Raw genomic sequence first — 19,487 nt, 5'->3', positions numbered from 1 at the left:
CTGGTGTTCTCAAGTTTCAGCCTGGGCTTTTCATGGCCATCGGATACTTGTTTTCTCTTACATTAACATCACCCTTGCTCTTAAGGGAGATGTGTTTACTTCTGTGTTTACTCCCTGAAGTTTCATAGAGAACAACTGTATCCCTTCTCAGCATTCAGTTTTTTGGCTTAATGAATTATTTCAAGATCCTTACATAAGAAAAAAATCAGGATTACCCTGTAATTATTCTCCAGCCACATTTTAAGTTTGTCTCCCTTGATTAAAAGTGACCAGAGCTGCCTGCATAATTCCAGAGAAGGTTGCAGTAGAGCTTTGTATAATGGTATTAACATTTGCCCCTTCTCCTGGAAATAACTCAGTCGATAATGTGCTTTTTGTCAGAGCTGCTTCACATTGGGAGTTTGCAGTCATCTTGAGATCAACAAATACACCCAGATTTTTCTCTTCTTCTGTCATTTCCAACCGATGAGCTCCCAGCTTGCAGCAGAGATTCCTATTAGCAATTCCCAAGTGCGTGACCTTGTACTTTCCACTATTAAATTTCATCCCATTTCCAATGTGCCAGCACTCATGTTATCCAACTCTTCCAGCAATACAGATATTCCCTCTGCACCACTGGTGCCTCCAAAATTTGTGCCATTGGCAAATGCCATCAGCTCACTCCTTCCTTTTGTTCCAAAGCCTGTTTGAAATATACTGTGCAAGATCAAAAGAATGCAAAGATATGCCTTGCTGGGTCAGCCTGTGGTCCCCGTGGTCCAGCACTCTGCCTCTGAGCAGGGCAGTCAGCGGTGCTGCTTAGGGAGAGCATTGGACCTCAGCCACTTTCTGCTCTTTCTCTCCTTTGTACTCCCTTATGCATTCACGAGTGGTCTATGTTTGAGATGACTTCCCTACCTCTTCCATGTAGGGTTTTTTTTATGGACCTGCTCTCCATTAATTTATTGAATAAATTTTTGAACCTGCTGTTAAGTCTCCAAGTCATTTCTTAAGGAACTCAGCTCCACTCTCACAGCCTGCCCTTCCACCCAAACTAATGCCATCTGTCAGTAGCTAGCTTCTTACCTACCAAATAGCTCCCCAGATGAACTATACATTTGCCATGTGGCATTGTTTTTAATATCTGACTAAATCCAGTTAGATTAAATCTGTTATATATACATTGTCTAGAAAACAATTATCAGAGGTATAATCTTAGTTAAATGCAATCTATCTTTCATAAAGCTATGTCGCATTTTTTACTTTATTTTCCACTTACTTCTCTGGCCCCAACTAGTTTTTGCTTTACATTTTTTTTCTAAGCTTTTAATGATCTTGAGATCAGACTAACAGGTGTCTAAATGACTGGATGGCTTTTCTTCCTCCTGCTTAAAAACTAGTGCTTCAGTCATTCCTCAGTAATCATTACCACCCTCAACCTGACAAATTAAAAACTTTGTACTACATGAGTGAGGATACATTCCAGGTCCATCAGAACTGTGGGCTTGGGAACACCTCATTCCCTGAGCTGTATGTCAGGTTTTCACAGGCCTTGCTCTACCTTTTGGTACAGTAATTTCCATTTCCATAAAATAATTCTCATGAGCTATCATCTTTTGCCCCAATGATCATAGAAAATAGAGGCAGAAGTCATTTAACATGGGGCCATACCCAGCATTTATTAAAAAATGGAACACAAGAAAAGGAGAGGCTCAGAACACAAGATAAGGAAAGCCTCCATGCAATGTGTTTAATTGTATCGGGAGATAATGCTAAAGATGACTATTTGTATCACTGAAGCAGCTGAAAGTGTGCAGCTTTTCCTGTCACAGTGATGGTGCTCCAGCTAGTTCCCTCTCTTTAAAAAACAGAAGGAGCAACTGGCAGGTTCTGCTGTACAAAAGCTCTGGGTCTCCAGGATTCAGCTTCCTGAAGTAGGTCACATTTGGTCTCTGTCCAGGCATACTGCAAAAGGCAACCATTTAACAGGGCCTTTTAAAAATTCATATTCTCTAATGCTGTCAACACACATCCTTTCAGATACTGCTATACCAGCTGAACATTTTTTCATTGGTTTTGGGTATAAACAGGCCAGGAATCCTGTTTTTCCTTTCAGTTACCTGTATTTCTTCCAAAGTTCCTCTGAAGGTACATATTGACATTCAGATCACATTTGCATTCAGATGATGGTTTGTTGTTGGAAAAAATCCCTTTAGAGGGGCTGATTAACTTTCTTGCAAATGTTTACTGTCCCTGACCAAGGGAGCGAAAATACAAAACAACTCACTGCATGGCTTACATCTGAATTTAAAGACATGGGATCCTGTATTTTGTATTGTCTCTCTGAACATTAACGCTACTTCTAGCTTAAACAGGAGTTAATGACAGACTGAAGTCCATCTGTTACAATGACTAACCTTGGACTCAGAGGGAGAGTCCTGTGGATAATTTAGGAGTGCATTTTATAGTTGCTTGCAAGCATTTCGTTTCAGATCAAGGCAAACATGAGGAGCAGGGAGAAGTATCTCTCAAAAGTACAACCTGACCTACATACAGTATTGTAAATTAAAGATAAGTATAAAAATAAAGCATTAATGATCTGTCACAGTTGCAACAAAACCCAGATACAAATTTTGCTGCTGAAAAGAGACTCCACTGAACGAGTCTTAAAGCTTCATTTTGGAAAGCACAACTCTTCCTGCCAACCATACCGTGCTACCTCTGACACTGCTGCCATTTGCCTCTCAAGCCTTCCTGTGCCTTTCTGTTGCTTAACGGTCATATCCATTTTGCTTTATCACTTGTCTCTCAATGTCCATGTGTTTTTTGGCTCTCATGCCTCATGTTGGCTCCCTGCTCTCCATTACCTCATGCTCCAGGAGCTGCAGGCTGCTCATGGTGGTTTGGACTGGGCATCTACTGATGGCATGGGGCCACACATGTTTTTGCAGCTGAGCTGAATGTCACAAAAGCAAAGGAGAGCATTGGCCAGAAGACTTTGTGCACAAGAGTGGCTTTTGGTGTCAGACAGGGTGTTTCTCCAAGGGGAACAGGGGCTTTGGAGGACTCCTAAGGAGGATCCCAGGCCTGCAAGCCCTGCTGCCAGCAGAGGCAGCGGGGCACGGGCAGAGCTCAGCTCGCAGAGCTCCTCGGCTCCCGCAGCTCCCCTCAGCACCCAACTCCAGCTCATCCGCCGCCTGTTACCTGCCTCACAAGCTGGCCGAGGCGGCCGCAAAACCTTTTCCTCAGACACCATCAGTACCACGGCGTCGCGCCTCCTGCCTCTGCAGGGCTCAGGGCTGCCGAGGGCCGCGCCGAGACCGGCCTCACCCAGCTGCAGGAGGTTAAACACCCTCACAGGGTTTTAAAAGGAAGAAGGGGAGCGCTAGCTTCACCTGCTGCGAGGCCGGGGGAGGGCAGCGGCGCAGCGGTGGCCGGCTGCCCCCTGAGGGGACGCGGAACCCCGGAGAGCGGAGCACTACCCGCCGCTGCCTCCCCTCCCCTCCCGCCGCGCCGCGGAGGGCGGGAACTGCGCGCGCCCGGCCCCGCCCCGCGGAGGGGGGTGGTGGGGAGAGGGAGGCGGTGTCGGGCGCGCGCCTGGCCCCGCCCCGCGGAGGGGGGTGGTGGGGAGAGGGAGGCGGTGTCGGGCGCGCGCCTGGCCCCGTCGTGCCCGCGTCCCGTGCGGCCGCCATGTTGTTGTGGCTGTGAGAGGCGGCGGAGGCAGCCCGGAGCCCAGCGACCCCGGCCCAGGCAGGAGGCCGCGCCCCGGGACGGGGGTGTGGGGGCTCCGCGCCATGCCCTGCCCCGCGGTAAGGAGCCGGTGGGGGCGTCAGGGCTCACCCGGCGCCTGGCGGGGGGGTGGGCCAGCCTGCCGGGCCGGGGCCTGGAGGAGGGCGGCCGGGCTGTCAGCTGCGCGGCCGCGGCCCGGCACGCCCCCTCGGGCCGCGGGGTGAGGGGCAGCGGTGGGGACGCGGCGCCGGTTCCCTCCGCTCCGGGCGGCCGGGGCCGCCGCGGAGGAGGAGGCGGCGGCGTGCTGAGGCGCTTTCCCGGCACCGCGGCCGGGGGTGGCGGCCTCCTCCTCCCCGGGCGGGCAGGGATGCCGTCCCGAGCGGCGGCGCGTCCCTCGGCGCTGGGGCTGGCGGGCGGCGCGGCCGCGGGAGGTGAGCTTCCCGCTTGGCCGCCGCCGGGGTCCGCGGCCTGTGGGCCTCACCTGGCGCCCGCCGCTCGCCTGGCCGCCCCGCGGGGGTGGCTGCCTCCCCGCCGCCCGTGGAGCGGGACTGAGGCAGCGCCTCATGCCGCCGGCAGCCGCGGCCCCGCGCTCGTCTCCTCCGGCCGCTTTGGCCGCCGTGTCAGTTGTGCTCAACGGTCCTTGTGCGTGGAGCCAAAATTCCCATTCCTGTTGTAAGCGGGAGTTGTGAAGGGTTTTTATTTAAATAGTTCTGGGGCTTTAATTGTCCCTCTTCCCCGTGTTCCTCTTAACAGACCTATACTTCTGATGGGATCTGAGCAGAGGTTGCCCTTCTCTGGTAAGTAGTGTTTTGCCTCCCCGCTCCAGTTCCCCCCAACATGGAGTTGTAAGTTTTTTGCATTGAAGTTGTTCCCTCTTCAGTTCATTCTTTTAGGGAATATTATTTTCTCAGCAGATGAGACCTCGTGTTCCTTCACATCTCTGTACAGGAAACTGATTCCTTTCCTCTTGGTGCAGACTTCCCTTGCTCGGGGGAAGGCTGGGTATGAGTATGAGCTTGTAATTCTTGCAGACTTCAACTCTGTGTGCTTCACCCTTTTGCTTTCTTGTGTGATGAGCCCATGTAACCATGCACATTAAGGCTCTCTTTCAGAAGAAAAGAGCTTGTCTAGTGAATCATGTCAGGTAGTGCTGAGTGTAGAAGTACAGCTTGGCTTGATGGCAAATATAAAGGTGTATTTAAATGCCTAGGCGAGCCCATTGGGAAGGGATGGTAGTGTGACAAGGAACTGTGGCAGGTTTCCTGTAATACCTGTCATGCACCTCAGCTCTTTATTAAAGCATGTGCTGTAATATTTGAAAATTAACTTTCTTGGTGGAAGTGAAGGAGTTTTTACAAAGGAGTGCTTGTAGCTAACTTGAGGGGAGGAGGCTGACATCTAATATCTGCTGCTGAAGCTGTTACTGATCACAGTGGTTTTGGAAGACAGAAAAAGTGCTCCCTTTCACAGTACAGGAAATAGTGTGAACTGTAAGTGTTGAAACTTTCTACAGATAAGTAAAGGCGGGGCATGGGATTCTAAAATGCTTCAGTGACAAGTGCTTCTGTGTGCCTGGGGGAGGGGCAAACATGCAGAAACAGTCCTGTGGAGCAGTGGTGGTTTTTTGAGTGGTTGCACTAAAAGGTGCTCTTGTCCTACTTCACATTATAGGAGTGGTATATTGAGAATCAAGTTAGTCCTCTTGCTGACAGTGTTGTAGGTACCCATTAGGATACTGTTAATATCCATTATGTTAACTGTCTGCATTAGCAGGTATTAAAACATTGGTTGGCCTTCTTAAGTAATATGCTATGCAACCCACAAATGATACCAAGTAGGTGGAATAGGTGTGCTTGATAAGCTCTCTTTTTTTTATTTTCCATAAAAACGGCATCCACAGCTGGAGGAGATAGAAATGGAGCATACCAAAGCTTCTGAAGATAGAGGATACAATGTTTTATCTCAGATCTCATTCCACCTACATGCAACCTAGGATGATGGAGAGGAGTGTGTTGTCAGCCTTTCAAGAGTAGGAGGAATGTGGCTATGCTGTGCTTTGCTGGCAATTAACCTGTAAAAAAGGAGCAACTTAATGAGAAGGATATTGTTAGCTGCTGGAGTAATGGGCAGAAGCCTGAAAAGTCTGCAGTAGCTAGGAAGAAGGAATTGTCTGCATGGAGTGAATTGGAGGAACTGGGTTAGTGTCTAGCACAAAGCTTGATCTTTTCGCCTGCAGAGGTCAAAGGGATGTGATGGCTGTTCCTGCTCTGGTAGCTTCCTACTGGGATGTGTAACTGGATATAATGAGATAGGACTCTTCTACTTGATATCGGTGGTGTCTTCCAGAGCATGTGACTCCAAATTGTTTGTTAATACTTACCAGATGCTGTAAACTAGAATGAAAAGTCCAGACATGTAAATATGCACTTGTTTCATACTGGCTTTCATTGGCTGAATCAAAGTAACACAAGTTGTATTTTATTTCAGAACAAGCTTTTAGGTACTAAATAGTCTAAGCCATAATGTGCAACTGTTCTGTGTTTGTTTCTAGTTTGAGTAGTGATGGTATAAAGATCTGCCTGTTAGATCCCATATGGGTTTTAACTTTGAGAAACGAGCCTCATGATTTCTAATTCTACCCTTCTTCTAGATATTGGTGCTGTAATTTCACAGTGCTTTCGGGAAAACTTGTAGCACTCGGTTCATGCTGTAGTTCTTGTGAATTAACTGGATTGTTAAAAAATAAATATTTCTTTCTTTGTGGTGCTTCAGAATTTCAGGGCAACTCAGTGGCTTGCATGAAAGACCTAAAAGTGAAGGTAGTCCTAGTTTAGGAATTTGAAATACTGACTTCTTACTGAGGCTTGCTATCCTAGTAAAGAACTGAAGACCTCAACTCCTAATGCATTACAACTCTCACCTTGGATGCATTAATCCTGAACTGTGCAGGACTGCCATAACCAGACTGTTGTATTGGCTTGCATGCACGTTTGCTGCTTGTGGGATGGGCAAGGGACCCAAACTACAGCACCATTTGGTGTCAACTGCTCTCATTCAGAATGTAGCTGCTAACAGAAACAGCTAAGAGTTAGTCTCCTTGCTTTGGGGTGAGCAGTTGAGAAGGACTGACAGAATGTACGTGATACCATAGAAATCTAATTGTAAGCTAGAGCATGAGTAGCCCAGACTTGTTCTTCCCCTCATCTGATTAATAGTTTCTGGTGGTGTGAAGGAGGTGAACACCAACTGGCTGTAGTGATTCTGGGAGGTAATGTATCCCATAAGGAAGGCCTTGAGTCACTCCCTGCTGATCCGAACTAGGGGAAAGAACAACCTGTAGCAGCAGGGTAGAAGTGTAGCCGTGATCGTGTTGAAACAAGTGGTATCTTTAGTCTTTTAGACTTTAGACCTTTAGTCTTGTTAAGAAATGTCTGGATTGTGTTGCTCTGCTGGGAGGTGCTCTGTTCACCTTCAGTAAGTAGCAATATGTGCCTACAAGTGAAGCTTGGAACTGCAGTGGCACACTATGCAGAATGAGCTAGGGAGGAAAAGCAAAGCAGAAGGCTTTACAGAATGTTAATTGAAATGGATAAGCTATTTCTGGAGTCATTGATGTCCATCCAAAAAGTGCTGTTTTTAAAGGCTTAACTTAAAATACAGTTGCAGATTTCCTAACTTTGGTTTATCTTCTGAAACTCCTCTGACTTAAATCCTTAATCTAAAGTTCTGGGAGCAGCAGTTGGTTTGATGTGTGAATGTGACTGCAAGTTAAGCTTAACTGGAAGTATGCTCTCTAAGTCTTGCTGGTGGGCAACTGAATATTCAGAGGCATTGTTCCTCCTTATGGACATTAATGCCAAAAATAGTTGCAACAAAATAAGCTTGGTATGATACAGTTCGAAGTTTTTCTGAAATTTATGTGTGTATATGCACAAGTGACATTGTAACAGCTGTCCTGTAGGTGGTAGAACCCTTCCAAACTATGATAAGGGGGGGAAAACCAAACTCAACCTCTGAAAAAGACTATGAAACCTCTGAAAAACTGTGAAAAAGATAGGTGGTTCTTGCCCTTCCTTGGGAGAACTGCATTTCAGAAGACTAGAAGCTGCATGGCAACTGAACTTGTACAAGCTGCTGTATTGAAGTATTACCACTTCTGAAAAAGTTAATATTTTGAACAAGGTTTCAGAGGAACTTAATTTTAGAGAAATTAGTCTGCCATTTTTCCTCTTGACTAGGAATGAAGTGAAAAGCTGTAAAGTGGCATTGATAGGATGGCTTGGGAGCAGGTTGTTGTATAAGCTACCAGTCATGCCAGTGATGAAATGTGTCCTCAGTAACACATGCTGATAGATCTTTAGTATTAAACCCCCTTTTTTAGAGAAATTAAACCAAAATAATTTAATTGCAAATACTTTAAAATATAGTGTTGCAGTTGAGTGAGTTGAAAGAGGACAGAACAGTAAAGAAACGAAGCCTTAGAGAAGTACTAGTAGGTGAAAAGCAAAGCAAGTTGTCTTTTGCCTTGCTCAGCACATCTCACTGTAGTTTTCAGTGTTCATTGTGGTGGACTGACTAGCCATGATGATAATGAAGTTGGGTATGCTGGTGACAGCTTTTATCTGAGATGCTGATCTAGCTGATGCTTTTACTGACTTTTGTGACATCAGTTCTTAATCAAATTACTCTTCAGTGTACGAATAACGTGGTAGTGGTCAAATTCAGGGTGTTTAGCTATTTTGTATTTTGTGAAGCATTAGAACTAGTTCTAGCTGTGAAGCCTGAGCTTAGCTTGGAAAATTATCGTGTCCCCAATGGAATTAGCTTGAAGCTAGAATCAGAAAATTTGTGTTAGTCCCTGGCTACTTAGGAAGAGCCGGGCTTTTAGAAGGGCAGCCAGAACAGACCAGCACCCTAGTGGACCACTTATGGAGGAAGAAATGCTGTTTTGCCATAATTAAGTCTTTGCAGTTTTTCTTTCCAATAGATGCACTGGTATAGACATTATTTATAGAAATGCTGTTAGAACAGTTTTCTGTTGCCCTTTTGTGGGCCTCATTTGTTTTGCCAACTCTGGGACTGGAAACTAGGGCTATAATCAAAGCATTAATTTTGTAGTGTTACCTGAATGGACAGAGCTTCAGGAAAAAATAAAACTAGTTTCTCTTTCCCTATGCCTTTTAAAAGAAGGTTTTGACTCCTATATCAACTAGGAAAGGGCAGGCTCTTGACAGAATGAGACTTTTCTCTAGTGCTGCTTTCTCCACTTGTGGAAGTGCCTGGGGGAGGCTGTTCCCAGCCACCTGTGTGAGGAGAGGACAGAAATGCCTGTCTGTGCTGAAAAGCGTAGGTTGAAATTGAGTCTGTGAAGACAAGATGCACCTGGTTGGCTTTCTAACTACCTTTGGAGAGCAGAGCAAAGGCAGGACTTGGCTTCAGGGTGTGTTCTGTTAGCTGTCTCCCCAGCTCATCCCTGTGAGCAGCCTTTTATGAAGGGGTGATACGGATCATAAGCCTTCCAGGTTCCATACGACTCCTCAGTTTCTCTGTGGTTGGACTGTTCTGCTCAAGTAGGATTCTTATTTTGGTTTCTGTACAGCTGGTGGCAGGATTTCAGAATATAGATGGAAAATCAGATCTTTCCTTGAGTCTTTCTGACATGAAGGGTTTAGCATCTTGTAGGTCAAGGATAGACTACTAGAATTTTGATTTCAGTTACTTAGTTGCTAGAAATTGTAGTTAAGTGAAACAGAAGTCTGAATTAAAGAAATGGTAACAGAAAGACTGAGTCCCCAGAGGGATTAGGAACTTTTGGTTGGGAGAGGGATTTATTTGCACCTACAGTAACACTGGAACTGCTTATGACAGTCTTAACTTAAACATCTTACAGTAGATGTTACATGAGTGAGATAACTTCGAGTACTTTTGAAGTGAAGCCTGCATTTTGGTTTGCAGATGTTAGAATGATCCTAGTATTAAGCTCTGTCCTGTCACTCTTGAACTACTGCTAAGTGCTTTCAAGATGAGTTTTAAGTCCTAAGCTGCTCATGGAAGTGGTAGCAACTACATTTGGAATTGGTGGAAAGTGTTTCCCTGGAATTTCCTATCTGGTAGTTAGACAACCAGCAGCCTGACTCCTTGTTTTCTCTGCAAGTAGATCGGGAATGGGGAGTAAGCTAGTTGCTGTGGCTGGCTGATTTCATCTCTTGTAGCTGTAATTGACCTAAATGTGTACCTGTGAAAGCTTTACTTATTGCATTGCTATCTGTAAGCTTGTAATTGCTATCATTGAAACTTAAACCTGAGATAAAATGAGATGCTGTGAAGCTCTGCTGTTTGTAATTATACTGTTTGCATCCTTGATAGGGTGTTTGCTTTGAGACCTTTTCAGACCTAGTTCCACACTTGTTGCTGCTGAAAACTGTTCTCAGTTTTACTTGCCTTCAGTGTATTCTCTTAACTTCCAAAACTACTGTTATCAAAGCTGACTTTTACTGTTCTTTGGGTTCTCTGTAAGTCCAGGCTTTTAAAATACTTGCCTATCTCCTGACAAAGAACAAAAGGAGAAGCTATGAGAAGAAAACTCACCTGCCATATTGCAGAGCAGCTTCGCCTGAAAATTAGTGCGTGGACATTGCTCTGTCCATTCTGCAGTCAGTTTGCTATGTTCTGGGTAGAAACACCTTTTCTAGATGTTGTGAGTTGATAGCTTTGATTTTTGTTGTTCTGTTTGAGTTTTCCTTATTTCCTTTACTCATTTCTGAGAACAAATATGTTAGTGTGATATAGGCATTGTTGAACTTAAGATCCAAGAAACCTGACTAAAATGTCTAAGTAGATTGCATTTCTAGGTTATTTTGATTATTTTCCTTTAAATGGAAGCTGAAAGCAAGTGAAGTGTACTTAATGTAAACTTACAAGTTTATTGTCTCTGCCTGCAGACCCTCTACTTTCCAGCTAAGCACTGTGCATGTTTTTTTAAGAGTGGATAAGCTTTTCATCAAATTAATGGCTAAACCTTATCAAACAAGTGTTCATCTTTACAATTAAGCATTCCTTTATTTAATTGTATGGTGATTGGTGGGAATGCTAGTCATGAATACATTTGAGAATTCAGATTCTTAATTTTCACTCACTGCTGGTAGCAGGAATTTGCTGTGAACAGGGCATTATATTCTGGTTGGATACCCATTATAATTAAATTATCATCTTTGTCTATGTTCAGTGAACCTTTCTTTGAGTAATTTCCAAAAGAATGCACCTTTTTGCACTTTGGGAAAATCTGAACTCTGAGGAAGGAGGAAGACGGAACAAGGTAAATATTTTGAGGTCTGCTGGGCTTTCCTTGTAGGTTTGGCTAATGGATTTACGGTCAAGGCATAGTTGTTTTCTAATGCAGAATACAATAGCTTGCTTGTTTTCTTTTACTCTGCACTGGAATCTCTTAATCCCTTCAGACTCAAGCATGAGTATCACATGATTTGGAGGTGTTTGGTTAGTGTACTTCACTGCTGCAGTGCATCCCTGTATGTAACAGATGAGTAAATTGGGACTGCAGGGAGAAGCCACATGGAAATTTTCAGGTTTTGATAGTCATGTTTAAGTGTCTAATGCTTTGTTGCTGGATCCTTTTCTAGGAAGACCCAAGGGAAGGATATGGACAGGTAGATTTCTAACTGAGATCAGATTTCTGCTTGAGACCTCCAGTTCATGATAAAAAGGACTACAGCTTCAATGTACTGATGGTATACCTATATGTTCACTATACCTAGAGATGCTCAAAGCATGTATTAAGGTATTTGTATGGAAACTTGCAGGAAAACTGGTGGTTACATCTAACTATAGGTCCTTCTTTCAGTGTGTGACCATATGGGACATCAGTGGATATATAGCTGTATAAGTGATGCTCATAAACCCTTCTTAAAGTATAAGAATAAATGAATATTCATTAACAGATAATTCCAGAAAATAGTAGCTGTTTGTATAGCTGCATAATGGTACCAACATGCCTGGTCACTGTCATAATGCTTTTCCCTCCTTCAATTCTGCAGGCTTTAGTAGCTGGAACCAAAACGTCTTCCACCCGTCAAACTGGAATTTTAGCTTTTATATGACAGGATAAATGCTGATACTTGATGAGGGTAGCTGATAAATACTGATCTAGTGAGAAGACTAGACAGAAGATGAGTATGCAGTTATGGGTTTCTAAAATAGAATAGGATTTGCTGAAATACGGTAACAAACTGAGGATGGTAAAAAAAACTCCAGTGATTTAGAAGATGCTGATCTTGACTCTTGGTGCTGCTTTTGCAGAATTTGGTACGTTAAGCACAAGATCTTTGTTGTTTTGCTTGGATTCTACCAGCAGCTGAAGCCTGCTTCTTCCTAAGCTGTTTCATTCACTTAGAAAGAAATGCAAAAATAATTGGGTAGCTCTAGTTGTGCTGCCTCTATACTTAGCTCATTACTCCTGGCAAATTATCTTTTGCTTCTCAAGTGTTGACTGGTAGGCTGGTTTAAGAGCTGTCTAGCTTTCAATTGCTAGGTCATTTGAACTCCTCTGCAGTATTTTTATTGCATAGGCACTTCTTCCTATGAACTCTTGAAAGGCTGGTGATAACCTAACAGTGGAAACGTCTAAGGATGGGAATTTAGTAATTCACAGAGAAAAAAAGCAATGCCAAGCCTGCTGTTGTAATCAACTTGGAGTAGGAAGCAATCTTGAAACCTGCTTGATGTGATACTTCCTGCAGAGAGTGGTTAGGTTCATTACTGTCACTGTACTGGCTGATGCCTGGATTGGGGGTGTGAGGTGTTCGTGTGGAGGACGCGGCCTGGGGAGCTGTGGACAATGGGTGAAAGGATTTGGCTTGATTTTGACAAGTGTAAGGTTGGTATAACAAGTACAATAAGAGCTATTCTTTGAGATTAGTTTTTAATAAGCTTTTTGTATAAGGTACAAGTTCAGGTGCTCCCATCCTTTGAGGGTCACACCCAGAGAGCAGTCCTATTAATGTTAATAGTGCTGTTGCATCACTCCTTAGACCGCCATGTTCTCATTCAGCACTAAGGTATGAAGACTTTTCCTCTTGCATAAGACAACTTGATTTGCTCTGGTTGGGGAGGGAACAGTTTGGCAGCTTGCTAAAGAGTAAGTTGTGTGCTGCTGTTCCCTGTAGCTTATTTTTCTAAACATTACTACTTCAAGTTCTGTCCAGCTTTCTAAACTGTCTTATCAGTATATGCAGCTGCCTGAGACTGGACCGCTACTCATACAGAGGTAGTGATTATCTGGCCAGCCCATGCTGAATGCAGTTCTTTTACTGCTTCTAGCATATTTCCTGCTCCTAGACCCAAATTGTATGGCATTCAAGTTAGAGCCCTAGTTAGGGCTAAGCCTCATGTACTTAGATGTATTTCAAGAGCCCCAAAATTGCAATATGGCTTAATTTACTTTCTCTCCTTTCAATTTCTAGGTATTGGTAACAACTGTTGTTGTTTTTTCTGGTTCTTCCAATAAAATTCAGAATTTTAGCCTCATTGTGGACACTTGCTATCACGTGCTAATCCCAGAAGACCAAGTAATATACGAGTTAAGAAATATTTTTTGTAAAAATATGCTGCAGGTCCAGTAACATTTGTTACTGAGCTAAATGGATTTCACTTACTAAAGGCAAGGAGTGATCAGTTAAAACATGCCTTGTCAAAAGAAGTTGGTCTCAAGTGACTTGTGGGGTGAAAAGGACAAGAAGGGACTTTTTTTGTGCAGGAGTTCCCATATGAGAAGTAAGCAGGTGGGCTGGGGAGAAGTTAAGCTTGCAGTTTAGAAAGGCCTAATGCCAGAAAACCCTCCAAAAACTAATTTATGCGCTTAAACTCCACAATTTTTATACTGACTCTTGCCAAGACAATTAAAGAATTCCTGGAGCTAGTTTGAATTTCCAGGCTGGGTTTGGAGCACGATAGCTTCTTCTGCAGGTGCAGAGAACACTCAGGTCTGTTCAGGTGGGTTGGTGAGTGGTTTTATTGCTGGTAAGTTTTTTTTTTTTAGGAGTCTGAAGATGTTGCTGTGAAGCACACTTGTGGTACAGTTGCAGATGTAGCCAGCTGGAGTTTTTAATTGCTTGTAAAAGGTCAGCTTTCGAACTTCCATGAATTGATGAACAATAAATTTTAAATTGGTGTTGTAGCACCTGTTTTGTAGAAGTTCATGCCTCCTGTTTGACTCTGGAAAACTTGGGAGTAAGAACAGGGTCCCTTTGTGGGGTTGGTGGTGTTAAGATCTGCTTAACTCTTTGTAGCTAGCTAAAATGCAAAAGGTGGTGTACCCTAGGGCCAATTCAGAGAAGGCTTGTTCAGCTGAATGAAGATCAACTGTGGTAAAACAACTCCATAAATCTGTCATGTTTGCAAACATATTTCAATAGCAATTAGTTAGGTTTTGCCATTATATTGCTCTCTAGGTGACTTTATGCTGAAGTATTGTTGAAAGACTTAGCAGAGTTTGTACATGTTGAAACAAATATGATGGCTTGAAACTTGTCTGAAGAATCTGCTTGTTAGCTGACTTCTGAAGAGCTGGTTTACCTGTAACCCCTCAAAAAAACCCATGCCGAAGACTTGGTTACTTTGTTTTATAATAACACTTTAAGAAGAACTCAGTTTAAACAATGTACTAATAATTTAATGCATATAGGAATGTGGAAGAGAAAGTTGTGAATCTTTCTGTGAAGCTGGGAATCTACAGATTGTGCTGTGTGAGTGACAGCTCAGCCTCTACATGGAATTCAGAGCATCTTTGCCATGTTATAAAAAGCTTGTTGCCTGGTGCTGATCTGTTCCTCCAACACAGAGCTTTTTGTAACCTTTAAACTCTAAGTATAGAATAGGAATTTATCCTGTTAAAACCTGCATTTGTTTAAAGAGTTAGCTCCTGCTTATTCACCTATGTCCCACATCTCTAGATCTTGGTTATTTACATACCAAGATGTGTGTCACTAAACCTACTGGGTAGGTAAGTTTTTCCTTTAACAGAAAAGTAAATGTTGCCTGTAGCAAATGAACAGTTATGACAATCTTGTTATGCCTTTCTTGTTCTTCAGTTTCTTCGGTTTTATGTACGATATTGAACTTCTAAATTATGATTTAGGAGCTGTTCTGTTGGTGACTTCTTGCCTGTGAAATCCTAGAGGTTTGTCCAACTACGTCTGAGATGAAGAGTGTCTAACTTGAGCCTTATCTTGGAAGTGATGTGTTTTATGTTGTATCTGATGTCAATTTTACAGGCTTTTTTTGTGGGGGAGGAATGGGGCAAAGTCCTTACTTAATCTCATCTAAACAAAATAGGCTGGGTGGATACTGTAACATTTACTGGGTATATGGAATACCTTAAAATGAAGTGCTTGATGATGTAGGTTGAATGGAAGGGTCTGAAGGCTTCAGTTCTGAAGTAAGGAGTAAGTCTTCTAATTTGTTTAGATTTGCTCTACTTTCAAGCCTCACTGAGTGTTTGAAGGGAGAAGTAGCAGATTTTTTTGTGTCAAAACAGTGGGCTTGAATTAAATCCTTTCTTAATGTTTTGAGGTTGCTTGGTATAGGGTTTTCACAATGTTGCTCATACTCAGCTGGTGGAATGTGAGGTAAATTCATCACAACTCAGATGTGAACCTCCCTTCCTAGTATTTTAACTCCTTGTCACAAGTGACAGTGTTCCTTGCAAACAGATTTGAGGTAGAAATCTGCAAATTAACCTTTGTTTCAGTGTTGTCAGCCCATTGCATCTTCTGAGTTGAACTTGCAGTCTTGGTGCCATGTTCATTGTGACTAGAATGATATGCTGTAAAGGGGGATTTTTAATACAGTGTTTCTAGACCACTGTTGCTGCAAGTAAAGCATTTAACAAATGCATCTGCAGTGTTTTGTTTCTGTAAGCAAAGTGGTCCCTTATCCTGAAGTTGCTGGCTTACAGCAGCCTTCACTAGATAAAGTGCCACTAGTGTGGTGTAGTCTAGGATGGGTACGGAGTAATAGGTCCGCTTGTGGATCATGCAGCTCTGGAGCTAAGGACGCTGCCTGCCTTATGGCACTGGGGTGTTGGGCTGAACTGCTGGTACAAGGAGGCCTAAATGCTGAAAGGGTAGCCGTTGCAACTGATTTTAAATTACCCTTCAAATGCAACTCTTGAAACTGTTCTGTATCTCAGTCAAACTGAGTTTGAAGGTGTCACCTGCAGGACATGCATCTTGCCTAGGGTTTGCCTCCACTGCTCTCTGGCAGGGGGTTGTGTATCTGTTGTGCTGCTTGAGTTGTACTCAAGATTTATGTAGGAAGTGGAAGCAGATGCATTCCTTTTTCTCAGAACAATTTTATTGTTAACTGAAACAGTTGAATTGCTGATTTTTGTTTAGTATTTGTGGTAAGATTTGATATGTTACTTCATAAATGCTCATGTGTTTTCCACAGATAAAATTTGCTTGGCCTTTGTGGGTTATGGAGTTGTGGGTTATTGGATTTTTGAGTGTTAAGGTGGTTATGTATTTAATTCAGTAGTGAGAAGTAATGCACTGAAACTTCATACTGGAAAGTTATTTAGTAACTCTTGTTTTCATCACTGAGCTGCAAAAAATAACGCTGGTGAACTGAGCAAGGTTAAATGAAAAATGTACAGAACACAAATGTACATATTTCAGAGTGTGTCCCTAGAGGTAATAAAGCCTTCATTGGTAACTGTACTCAAGCAGATAAACCTCCTGGCTCTAACCAGATTTAATATTTTGTAACTCATCTTGTTTAATACCTGTATAGTTAGGGCTTCTAGCTCTTATTTCTGTGATCTGCTTTTTTTTATCTTGACTGTAAGCAAAAATGATTACCTGTCAGCTTACTATAACGTTGAAAAGGCATGATTTGACTCAGACTTCTTACAAGGAAAATAGAACATATGCATTGCTGTGTTTGCTCTGGTGTAGGTTACTTCAAAGTATTGGCAGGTCTCTTCCATGAGATCGTGTATCAGTCTGTGGGGTAGAAGTTAGTCTGCTAGCACATTTAATCTATTTTTGATTTGTCAAGATCTCAAAGGTAGAAACAAAAACCACTTTGTCCTGGCTATTCTCAGGAAGGCTGACACTTGAATGACTCTTTCTATTGTCTATTCACTTTCTTAGCATGCTGCTCTTGCTGAGTGAAGCACATTTTGTAGAAGTCACTTCCACTGCCTTAAGTTCAAAGGCTTTTCATCTATAGGTTGAACATCTCATACCAGCAATTTCAGATGAGGTACTAGTTTGGATAGTTTCAAGTTCAACCTTGTCAGCATAAGTCAGTGAAACTTCTCTGGCAACTCTTCTATAAAATAAGGCTGTGCTGGGGCTGAATCTTACTGCTGCCTTCCATCAAATCACTGATGCTGTATCTGCTTTTTCTGTTGAATGAGGAGAAGAGTATGACTGAAGATGCTCTTTGATCAGTGCAGAAGAAGCTCTAGAGAACCCCTATCTCTGGGGTTTTGGTGGACTTTCCAGAGTATCATTCATGCTGATTTATGCTTTATTGCTGAGAGAATTGATGTCTGAGAGAATATCCTGGAAATACTGTATCCAGGTTCTAGTTGTGTTTTTACATGTTATGATAAACCTTTTGCTGCTAATCCCAAGTGTCTAGATACAATTAAAAGTCTTGAGTCTTTACCTTGCTGTGTAATTTTCATGTGGCCATTTTCTGAAGCTTTAATCAGGGCTTTAAATTTCTCATGCATGTTAGTTGTGTAAGAATTTCCCTGACGTTTGCAGGTGATCTTGAAGTATTCAGTTTATCTTTAAGTAGTTGAGCTTGGTTTCCTACCATCTATTTCATGTTTTTCAGGTTTGTTTGCATTTACCTTAGTTAAGCAATAATTAACTCAAAGCATTGAACTGATTGAGTTATATTGGGAGAACAAACCAATAACCATAGCGCAATAAGCATTATTGCAATTTCCTGGTAATGAAAATTCCAGTAGGGGAATACTTGATTTAATTTTTAAGCTTTGAGAAAATAGTGGTGGTGATAGAATGACTTTGTAACTGACTCTCACTTAGGCAGCTACTTCATGCTAGCAACAAGCTTGGGGTGTAGGAAGAACTGTAGGTTTTACAGCTATTGAGGATAATGGCGGTTTCTCATGGTAATACAGCGAATGTCTGGTGAGCTGCTTATTCTTTGTGTTTGAGCACAAAAGAATGTGGTGTGCAGCTACTGTCTTTGAATTTCTGATGCTTTCACAGACAGTCTGGATGACCTTGTTTACTTCTTTCTAGTGATTCTCTCTGTATTTAAGCTGGAAACTGCAGAGTTAAGGACACCTGGATATTGCTGCCCTGTTCTCCCACCAAACTACACAGGTTAATAGAGCTTGTGTCTGTTTCCTGAAGTGATTGTCCAAAATAGGTAAGAGCTGCTCACTAAGCGATAGAATGTGGGCTGCTTTTTTTTAAGAAGAGACAAGATCAGACACAAAATCGGGCCTTAGGTGAGAAGGATCTTGTTCAAGGTCTCTAGGGCAGTTTTTGTGTACAGCTGGTGTGGACGTGGCACTCAAGATGCTTCCAGTAAAGATTATTCTCTTTTGGCTGCAGATAGCTCTGGCAGTTTTCCTGGCATGAAAACTTGGTTAACCAACACTGCTGTAGAAATAGTATAGATACAGCCTCTTAAGAGCCCACTGAAAAGCTCTGAAGAACTCTGTCTTGATGTCTTGCGTAAGGAGAGCTCTGACTCAGCAGGGAATGTAAGCACGAGATTAAACTTAAACCAGTAGCACTGTACAAGTCAGAGTTGTTAAGGCTTCCAGCCTGACAAGTGGCAGGCATCAGTTCTGTCCCATTACCCTCTTAAATTGCATACCCTCTCAAAAACTTGTTTCTTACCTCACTCTGTATTATTGTGCTTAATTTTAGGCACTGATTTCCAGCTGTGAGCTGAAGCACAGCTGTATGTTCTGCTGATCAGCTGATGGGAAATGGGCACTGCCTGCTGGGTATGCACCTCAAGACTTTCTGCTTGGCAGTAGGTGGCTGTGTGGAGGTGATGGCTCAGGCAGTGCCTGCACACAGATGCCCTTTGCTGGCAGAGTTTGTTGATGCTGTTCTATACCAGTTCAGAAGCTTCTAGTCTCATAGAAACTTGCCCCAAAGCCAACTTCTGATAGCTTATCTTGCTGATTTTTCTATCAATTTTACAAATACTGCCATGGGATTAGTACTGTGTCTTACATATAGGTGTTTTGAGTGATTATTGAAGAATTTAAGATGAATGCTTATGGAACAATAGTGGTTTTAGTCTAGGATACCTTAACGGCATTATGGAAGCTAGCTATTTTTTTACAGAACCATTCTAAATATGCTTCAGCATTCTTGATAGAGTAATTGTGATGCCAGGACTTGAATATGACTGCATCGTACATGTGCACAGTCATGTGAGAATGACAGAATAGCACATGCTAGGCTTGAAGATAGTGTTTCCTTCAGTATGATTTGTAGTATGGTACAATTATCCTTCACTTCTGATGTTATGCAAACTCCGTAATGCATGGCAGGTCAGAAGTGACTGCAAGCTGCAGGTTATGGGAAAATCAGACTCTCTCAAAAGAGAATACAGAAACTGAGATGCAGTCAATGTGGAGAAAACAGCTTGCAAAGTTTGTGTTGGGCACTCTCATTGGGCGTGACATGTCAGGAAGATGGACTTCTCATGCAGGTGGAAAAACAAGTCTGCTAGCTTTGGTCTCCCAGGTTTTCTGG

At 42.8% G+C, this 19,487-nt stretch overlaps 1 protein-coding gene across 5 annotated transcripts in view; it reads left to right on the top strand.

The window, feature by feature from the left end:
* Window positions 1–3,628: 3,628 nt before the first annotated feature.
* The window catches only part of MTMR3 (myotubularin related protein 3), an 82,877-nt gene continuing 67,018 nt past the window's right edge, over window positions 3,629–19,487 (top strand). For 3 of the 5 annotated variants that reach the window (XM_056326571.1, XM_056326537.1, XM_056326543.1), the window contains exons 1-2: window positions 3,629–3,788; window positions 4,462–4,505. The gene's annotated coding sequence lies outside the window, so the exon portion shown is untranslated. The remainder of the gene's footprint in view (window positions 3,789–4,461; window positions 4,506–19,487) is intronic. The other 2 variants (XM_056326556.1, XM_056326577.1) reach the window with 1 other exon arrangement.

This window comes from Falco biarmicus, chromosome 1 (assembly GCF_023638135.1).
Source record: "Falco biarmicus isolate bFalBia1 chromosome 1, bFalBia1.pri, whole genome shotgun sequence".
In the NCBI taxonomy this organism is placed as follows: domain Eukaryota; kingdom Metazoa; phylum Chordata; class Aves; order Falconiformes; family Falconidae; genus Falco; species Falco biarmicus.
The sequence above is the reverse complement of the archived record's forward strand: the minus strand, read 5'-3'. Positions and strand labels throughout refer to the sequence as shown.